The following is a 7,807-nucleotide window of genomic DNA, read 5'->3' on the forward strand; positions in this document are numbered from 1 at the left end:
GACTAAATGTCTTCTGCAAGAATTGTCATGTTAATCCCAGAGACCTGGATGAATTCAAGATTAGGTAACAGAATTCTAACCTACTGGCCTCTGGATGCTTTACCGCTCCATCCATGAAGAGCACAGACCATCTTCAGATGCTTCCTCAGCTTGATGAAGGATGTTTGTGCCGAAAAGCTTGCTAAGAAGAATTTTTCCAACTATTTGAGTTGGTATAATAAAAGATATTGGATTTACCTAAAGAACCGTATCAACCTATCTATGAGTAATTTCAACAGTGTAGCATGTGCAGTTCTCCACTTAAATACAGGATGTAGAAATGCTTATTTATACATTTTGAAGACAGATGGGTTTAGTACAATAATCTAGCTGGATTTCCTGCAGAACACAGACTGTAAAATTTTATCAGAGATTCTGGAGTCATTTCAATAACTTTTGTTTTAATTTGAATAACATTTCCAAATTGTAGTCCACAGGCCACTGGTGGTCCACAAGGACATGCTAAATGGTCTATGTATTGCAGCAGGTCTCAGCCTGTCCTTTTCCATTAAAAGATTGGTTAAACTGGTACATATTGTTCTGTGAGAAATTCTGAGGTTTGACTATGGTCTATTTATTCAAAAGCTGGGGAACCATTACACTAAAGGAAATCTTTTTTTTTCTATAAAGACATGAAATCTTGATTTAGAGCCATCAAGAGCCAGAGACTCTTCTATAACCCTTGACAAGTTGTCTCAATGGTTAATTACCCTTATGATTAAAAATATGCCTTATTTCTACTTTGAATTTGTCTAGCTTCTGCCTTACGTAAAACATGGACTCATAGAAGCAAATATGAAAAATATGAGAATATTAGCTCATTCCATTGCTATTCCTTCCAATGAAATCTCACTAGTGGATTAGGTACAGGGAGAAGCACAATAGTCCTGTGTATGAGTGTAGAAATCACTCCACCCACTTCCTGATTATTTTTCTTCCCGGTTTCCTCTTTCAGGGAATGACTCAAGATTACATAGTGAAGGAGGCTGTTGACCACAGAATATTTTCCTCTGACACTTTAGAACTTAGGAGGTGGCTGCTGAATAATGAAAGGGATTCTAGGGAAAATAAGGATGGTCTTATATTTTAAGAAACTAAATGCCATGCTGGAAACTTTGATTTCATCTCTGCCTCTTGCACAGAATTTCGAAATTATGCTGGACAAGCCACTTGAATCAGACTTTTAACAGGTAACTATTGTGTTTCCCATTATCTGTGTACCCACTAAGAACTCTAGGATCTGATTTGTAAAAAGTACTGGGCACTCATAGCTGCAATCAAAGTCAAGGGATATCTATATTCTGACTAAATAAGGCATTCTGTTCTCAGAAAACAATGTAGCAATAGTCATTTACAGCTTTTGCCAAAATAATACAATAAATTGAACAATAAAAAGTATTTTAAAAAGTAAATAACATTGTAAGAATCTCAAACTTACAAGTTTAACATTAATGGTTCAGTTCCCAGATTGCAATACAGGAGTAATAATATCACCTCAACTCATAGGAGGATTATAAAAATAAATTCATTAAGATTTGTGCAGCATTAAAACGTTACATTGGTAAGCGTTGTAATGTCCCACCAGGACATTAATGATGATACTTTCAGAGTGGTTTTTGAATAGTTTGCACTAAATAAGGTAACAAGGTCATACATTGAAGTGTGACGATAAAACAGTATTGAAAAGCTGTTTGCTCAGTGAGCACAGTCTGTTCTGTCTCCTGAAATGCATCACGTGGAAAATAGTTTGTGATTAGGTACTAAAATACTGCACCCTAATGTATACGCAAAAGGGGGCCAAAAAATATTCTGCCATTTTCAGTGCTTGACTGCCACCTTAAATGTTTCTGTAATGAAATTTTTGTATGTAGTTGTTTTACATGCTGAAAGCCTCCTTGCCATATATAAAGGTATAGAACATGACTTCATTCTCTGAAAGACCCAAGGACTCTCTGAAACTGCCTCTTCTACTTTAAGTGGAAGGGACAGCCTTAATACCACCACAGGCAACTTTACTAGAAACTCTGCAGCTGCTTGTGATTTGTTATTTCCCAGGCATGGAGCCCGTTGTTCTCTGGAAGTTAGCATAAAAACAATGGTAAAAAAAGTGTATCTCAACAATGGAAAAATAATCATGATACTCAGTGTAGGGTGTTCCTCCAGTCTGAGTAAGCAAAAGCTGATGAGTTCACCAGGTGTTGCTCTGCTCTCATACAATAGATCTAATCATGGAATCCTTCTACAAGAAAAACTCTTAATATGTTCAATGAATAAGGAGTTCAGGACTGAGCTCCAGGAAACAAATTATTGGAAAAGCAACCTGCCCATGTTGACTCTGATACTCATTTAGCATCAAAACAAAAAGAATTTTAAAATGGTGCATTATTATGTACTAGGATAAATGTAATTACTTGCAAATAACTTTTTCAAATGCTCTTCTCTTCAAGAGCATGCTTTAAAAGCATATCAACTGCATTCTGTTGTGGTTTTTTTAGGGAGGGTGGTTGGAAGGAAGGGTTGTACATTACATTCAGCAGTTAGTTTTGGCTATTTAGATGATGTTCCTATGAGAATAATTATTCTTGTTCCTGTAACCTCATATTTTCTTGTATCTCAAGTTGCTAAGGTAATTTCTCCAGCAAATATCTTCACAGCACGTCAGACCTGTTAAACCCAGAATAAGAAAATCCATTAAAGAAACATCCACTGTCTCTTTTTCTTCACTCCTCCTTTTTGCATTCTTTTTATTCTCCAGTGTGAGAGAGATCACTGTTCAGGGCCAGTCCATGATACTACGGCAGAATAGTGGTAATGGAGGTGAAAATAATAAAAAAAGGAAAATGTTCTAAAAATAAGAAATAGGTTTTGAACCAAAAAATGCTGACATTTTTCCACACAAATAGATTTTCATTTTCCAAACACTTCTAGTAATTAAAGTGCTGTGAAAGTTTTGGACCTTTGTGTAATAACTTATAAATATTACTCATTGATGTAGTTACTGTTAGGATCCCCTTATGCTTATATTGAATTGATTCAACTATACGAGTTAGCAAACACTTTGGTAACAACTCAAGAAACGTTTAATTGGATGTTGGTGTTAAATAAAACTCAAAAGTTTTAAACAGCCTAACTAAAACCTCTTCCTCTCAGCTTTCGCTGGCTCTCAAAATGCCATTGAACTGTTTCTCCAGTTGTAGTTTTCCGTGACAGACAAGACTTTAATTTGTAAGGTAAAATAAAAGGTGAGGAAAAGTCCAACAGGAGTTTCACAAAATTGATAATGTCTATGTTTGTTCTGTTGACAAACATTGATAATGTCTATGTTTGCTCTATTAACTGTTATTATTGCAATCAGTACACTACCTCTCCCTTTCTCTGTCTTGCATGGTTATTATATGTTCTCCTTTTGTCTCCCACATTAATTTAGGTCACAGCTTGACAATTCACTGACCAATGGTAAACTCTTATGCTAGTGTGAGTCCAGGGGCAGATGGGTGCAGTGGTGAGGTTACACAACCCTCCCACCCCTCCTTTTCGACCATACCATGGAAGCAGCAGCTAGAGACTTTTTAAAGTTCCCAAATCAAGTAAGAATTATTCCCCCTCCATACTTAGCAGCATGTCCCTTCCCCTCGCATTCCCCAAGTTTTTTACTCTTTTACTTCCCTTTTGTTAAGCAACTAATTATGCCTACATGCCAAGCTCACCAAGAGAGCCATGAAGTGGTCAGCTGTCCTATTAAGTAAGTCTTCAGATGACAATATTAATGATTCTGAAAATGATAAATAAAATTAACAAGTGCTTTCCTTAAAGTACAGTAGAAATAAGGAAATTATAAACCATCTATAAATATGTATAAATGATCTACACCACATCAGCAGGGAGCCCCAAGAAAGGCAGGGGTGAGCTTGCCCCACTCCAATCCACTGATGTGCTACAATGCTCAGAAGGTTTGTCCCCCAGTGCTGCTCCAGGCTTATCTTAGTGTCTGCCACAGACTGAGGACTCAAGAGCAGACAATCAAAACCAGCCCAAAAAAGCCCCACTGGGGAACTTTTGATCCACATAAGTGGACTCAGATGGGCTGGGGAGTACTCAGCCTCTACTCATGATTGCATGACAGCAGCAAAAATAGCAAATGAAGCCCTTTCTACAAAGCTAATGTTGTGCCAACATTTTTTATAGGATTAAATGGGACAAACCATTATAAACTTGTCAGCCTGGCTTCGATCCAGACAAAATAATGGCACTGTTAGTATGGAATGCAATTCATAAATAATAAAGGGAGGATAATATAATGGCTGCCAGTCAACCTGAATTTATGGGAAATGGATCCTGTCAAATTCATCTGATATTCTTTTCTGATGAGATTGCAAGTTTAATTGATAATGGTAATAGCGTTGGCGTAATACACTCGAGTATGTCAGGTGCATTCACTTCTAACTGCACTCCAGTTATACATAAAGTAGTGGTTTGCAACATTTTTGAAGAGAAGGCACCCCTCACTGGACTCAAAGCACCCCTCCATATGGTATTTCCATTTTAAAAGCTAATTTATACAGTGCAGTATTTCCTTCCTTGCAGAGGGACTGGGCAGTAGTGGTGGAGGACTGGCCAGGTAGGGACAAATCTGAATCTGTGCTTATCTGCTTATCACCCCTCACCTCATGGCACCCTTCAAAAGATCTGGGGACACCTCAGGGTACCCTTGTTGAGAATCACTGACAAAGTTAGCTTTATAATACCTAGCTTAGGTAATGGAGACTGTATAGCTAGGGCAGCATGACACACTGGCTGCAAAACTCACCTGAGAAGCTAGCTTGCACAGTATATCATGCATACATGGATTATACTGCTAGTTGTTCATGAACTAGCTAAACTTAATATTAGCTTGGGTTACCTATAGAAGCTGCAGTTACAGTAATGGAAGCCTGTAGACTTTAAGTCATTTACATTGTTATGGCCTAACACTTGGGGTGCCTATACACAAGCACGGAGGCTGCTCCAATGCACTGGAAGCACTGCGCATCAGAGCAGACTCAATGCATGGCAACTGCTATGCTTTAGCAGCCTCCTGCATCTCATGTATCAGCATTCCCACACTTAAAAACAGTGATGGGAGCACTTGAACTATGGCTCATCAAATGAGCTTTAGCTACAGTGGCCCCGCCACTTTTTTGAGGTGGGGATGCTGATACAGGAGACACTGCAGCACTTTAATTAGAGCGGCTCTCAGAGCCACTCTAATGAAAGTGCCATCCCCTATCCTCCCACCTCCAGTGCACATTATAAAAAAAAAGATCCAAATTCATATGACACCAATAACTAGATTCAAAATTGTCTGATATCTCAAAATGTATGCATGCACTTGCAGTGGGGAAAACATGTTTGAATGACTGTTTCTAGAGAGGCTCAGCAGAGTTTGGTTTTTGGCTACATCACTTCTATCAATGACCTGTTTACATGTCAGAGTTTCTTTTAAGCCTTTCTTAGACATTGGATTGGTTTTCCCTTATTGGCACGGAGTTAACTATAGCCAAGGCTAGGGATTTTGACTGGGGTATGCCAGTGCTCCTGCTGGACTTACAGGGTCCTGGATAGAGGGTCTTGCCCCTCTGCTCAGGGTTAGACCAATGGCCATATTTGGGGTCAGGAAGGAATTTGATCCCATGGTCAGACTGGTGAAGACTGGGGGGGAGGGGGGTTGCCTTCCTCTGTAGGGGGGTGTGGCCCTCTACCAGGGATCTCTTGAGTGTATATTAACCTTTTCCACAAGCGGTATGTTGGCCACTGTGGTTCCCCTGCTTTGCATGTGGCAGGTGAGCTTGTTATGTCTTGCATTGTCTCAGGGTCAACTAGTTTTTCTAAGAGGTTAGATTATGGGTTTGCATAGGATGGTTTGGATAGGGATTGTCCTGCCTCAGCACTAGCACTAGATGACTTCTGGAGGTTCCCTCTAGCGGTACTGCTCTGTGATAAATCTTAATTAGGAAAGGCAACACAACACTTCAGAAAGTGGTGGGTAGTGCAGTGTCGAAGAGCAACAGTGATCAAGACAACATGCGTTTCAAGTCTCATTCATGTGTCTAGGAACAAAGGGTATTTATAGACATGTTCTGGGAGGCCCTGGCAACCTTGCTTCTTTTTAAGTGGCTCGGGCAGTGACTCCTTCTGGTTTTTGGCTGCCACCACCATAGACCCCCCCAAGAGTTGGAGTGTAATTCAAACCCTAGTGATGCTGGAGGCTGCTAGAGCATGTTAATTTCTGCACTCCAGCAGATTAATCGAGTTTGCTCCCACACCCTGGATTTACAGAATGTCAGAGTATCCACCTTGCACATGTGTAAGTGCCCAAAGAGGGCAGGCTGCACTGAGATCTGCAGGGAGCATCCTCTCCAAACAGTACTGTAGCAAGGCAGGTGGTTTGAGTGGGGTGCCAAAGCAAAAGGGCGCAGGGCAGGATGGAGCCATGAGTGGCTCACTTGGTGGGGCACAGGGATGGGGGAGGGCAGCTGCTGCAGCTGCACGTGCTCCTGGAGAAGCATGCAGGGTGGTGCCCCCGGATCTGCATGGTGGGGGCGGGCAGGCTGCTGCTGTGGGCTTGCCCTGGGCCTCAAACTTCCTTCCTAGTACTGTCTCCAAAACAAATGGTATAAAATCAGAGTTGGAAGGGACCTTAGGAGGTCTAATCCAACCCCCTGCTCAGAACTGGAGCACCCCCACCTAGATCATCCCAGCCAAAGCATTATTCATCCTGGGTTTACAAACCTCCAAGGATGAGGAGCCTACCACCTCTCTAGGAGCCTGCTCCAGTGATTCACCACCCTGCAAGGAAGAAACTGTTTCCTAACATCCAACCTAGAGCTCCCTGGCTGCAACTGGACACTGTGTCCTGTCGTCTGCCAGCACCGAGACCAGCCTGGCCCCATCCAGACGGTAGACGGGGGCGGCGCTGGGTCTACCCCCGGGGGTGCCCAGGGGCAGGTTTGCGCGGCTCGGCTGTAGGCGCGCGAGACCTTGAGGCAGAAGCAGGAGGATGATTTCCTCCGCCTTTCCCGGCAGCCCTTGCAAGGCGGGGTCGGCCTGCGAGGCGGGTGCGAGGAAACGGGGCAAAGGAGCGACCAGAAGACGTGGCGGTACCTCAGACACCAACCCGTCGAGCAGCGCGAGAGGTGCTGCGGCCTGGACAAGGCGGGAGGGGCCAACAGCCCTCCCTCAGGGCCCCCCACCCCTTCCGGGCTTCCCCCAGTGCACGAGACACCTCTCTGCGTCATGGGCCAGCAAACAGCGCATGCGCGCAGCGCCGTGGGCGGGGCCATCGGATTAGCTGCAGCTGGTAGTCTCATAGCGACGGAGCCGGGGTTCGCTGACGTAGCTGCCAGTGCCGTTCGGTGCCGCACTTCACCACAGGCCGCCCGGACGGTGAGTAGCGGCGCGCGCCGCCCCGCCCGGACCTCTGCTCCCGGGCGGGAGCGGGGGGCGGCTGCGGCTGCGGCGGCGGCTTCCCCCCGGCCGCCGGGGGGAGGGGAGAGTGGGGGGAGCGTCGCGTCTCGTCTCGTCTCGTCTCGGCGGTCCGCGGCGCTGCATCCGCCTCAACCCCGCCTTGCTGGGCCGGGGCGGCCGCGGTGTCGGAGCTTCGTAGGGGGGTCGGTCTGGCCGGGTCTGGTATCCGGCTCTTCATTGCCCTCGTCCCGCCCCCGGGCCGCACCTCTGTGCTGTGGGAAGGCGCGTCACGGGCTCCTCGGGCGGCGGGGGCCTGCGAGGGCGG

General features: G+C 44.5%; 1 protein-coding gene across 2 annotated transcripts in view; it reads left to right on the forward strand.

The window, feature by feature from the left end:
- The first annotated feature begins 7,360 nt into the window (after window positions 1-7,360).
- Window positions 7,361-7,807, forward strand: part of SDCBP (syndecan binding protein) — a 19,008-nt gene continuing 18,561 nt past the window's right edge. For both annotated transcript variants that reach the window (XM_019548408.1, XM_019548418.1), the window contains exon 1: window positions 7,361-7,461. The gene's annotated coding sequence lies outside the window, so the exon portion shown is untranslated. The remainder of the gene's footprint in view (window positions 7,462-7,807) is intronic.

Source organism: Crocodylus porosus, unplaced genomic scaffold (genome assembly GCF_001723895.1).
Source record: "Crocodylus porosus isolate Cpor-Errol unplaced genomic scaffold, CroPor_comp1, whole genome shotgun sequence".
Taxonomy (NCBI): Eukaryota; Metazoa; Chordata; order Crocodylia; family Crocodylidae; genus Crocodylus; species Crocodylus porosus.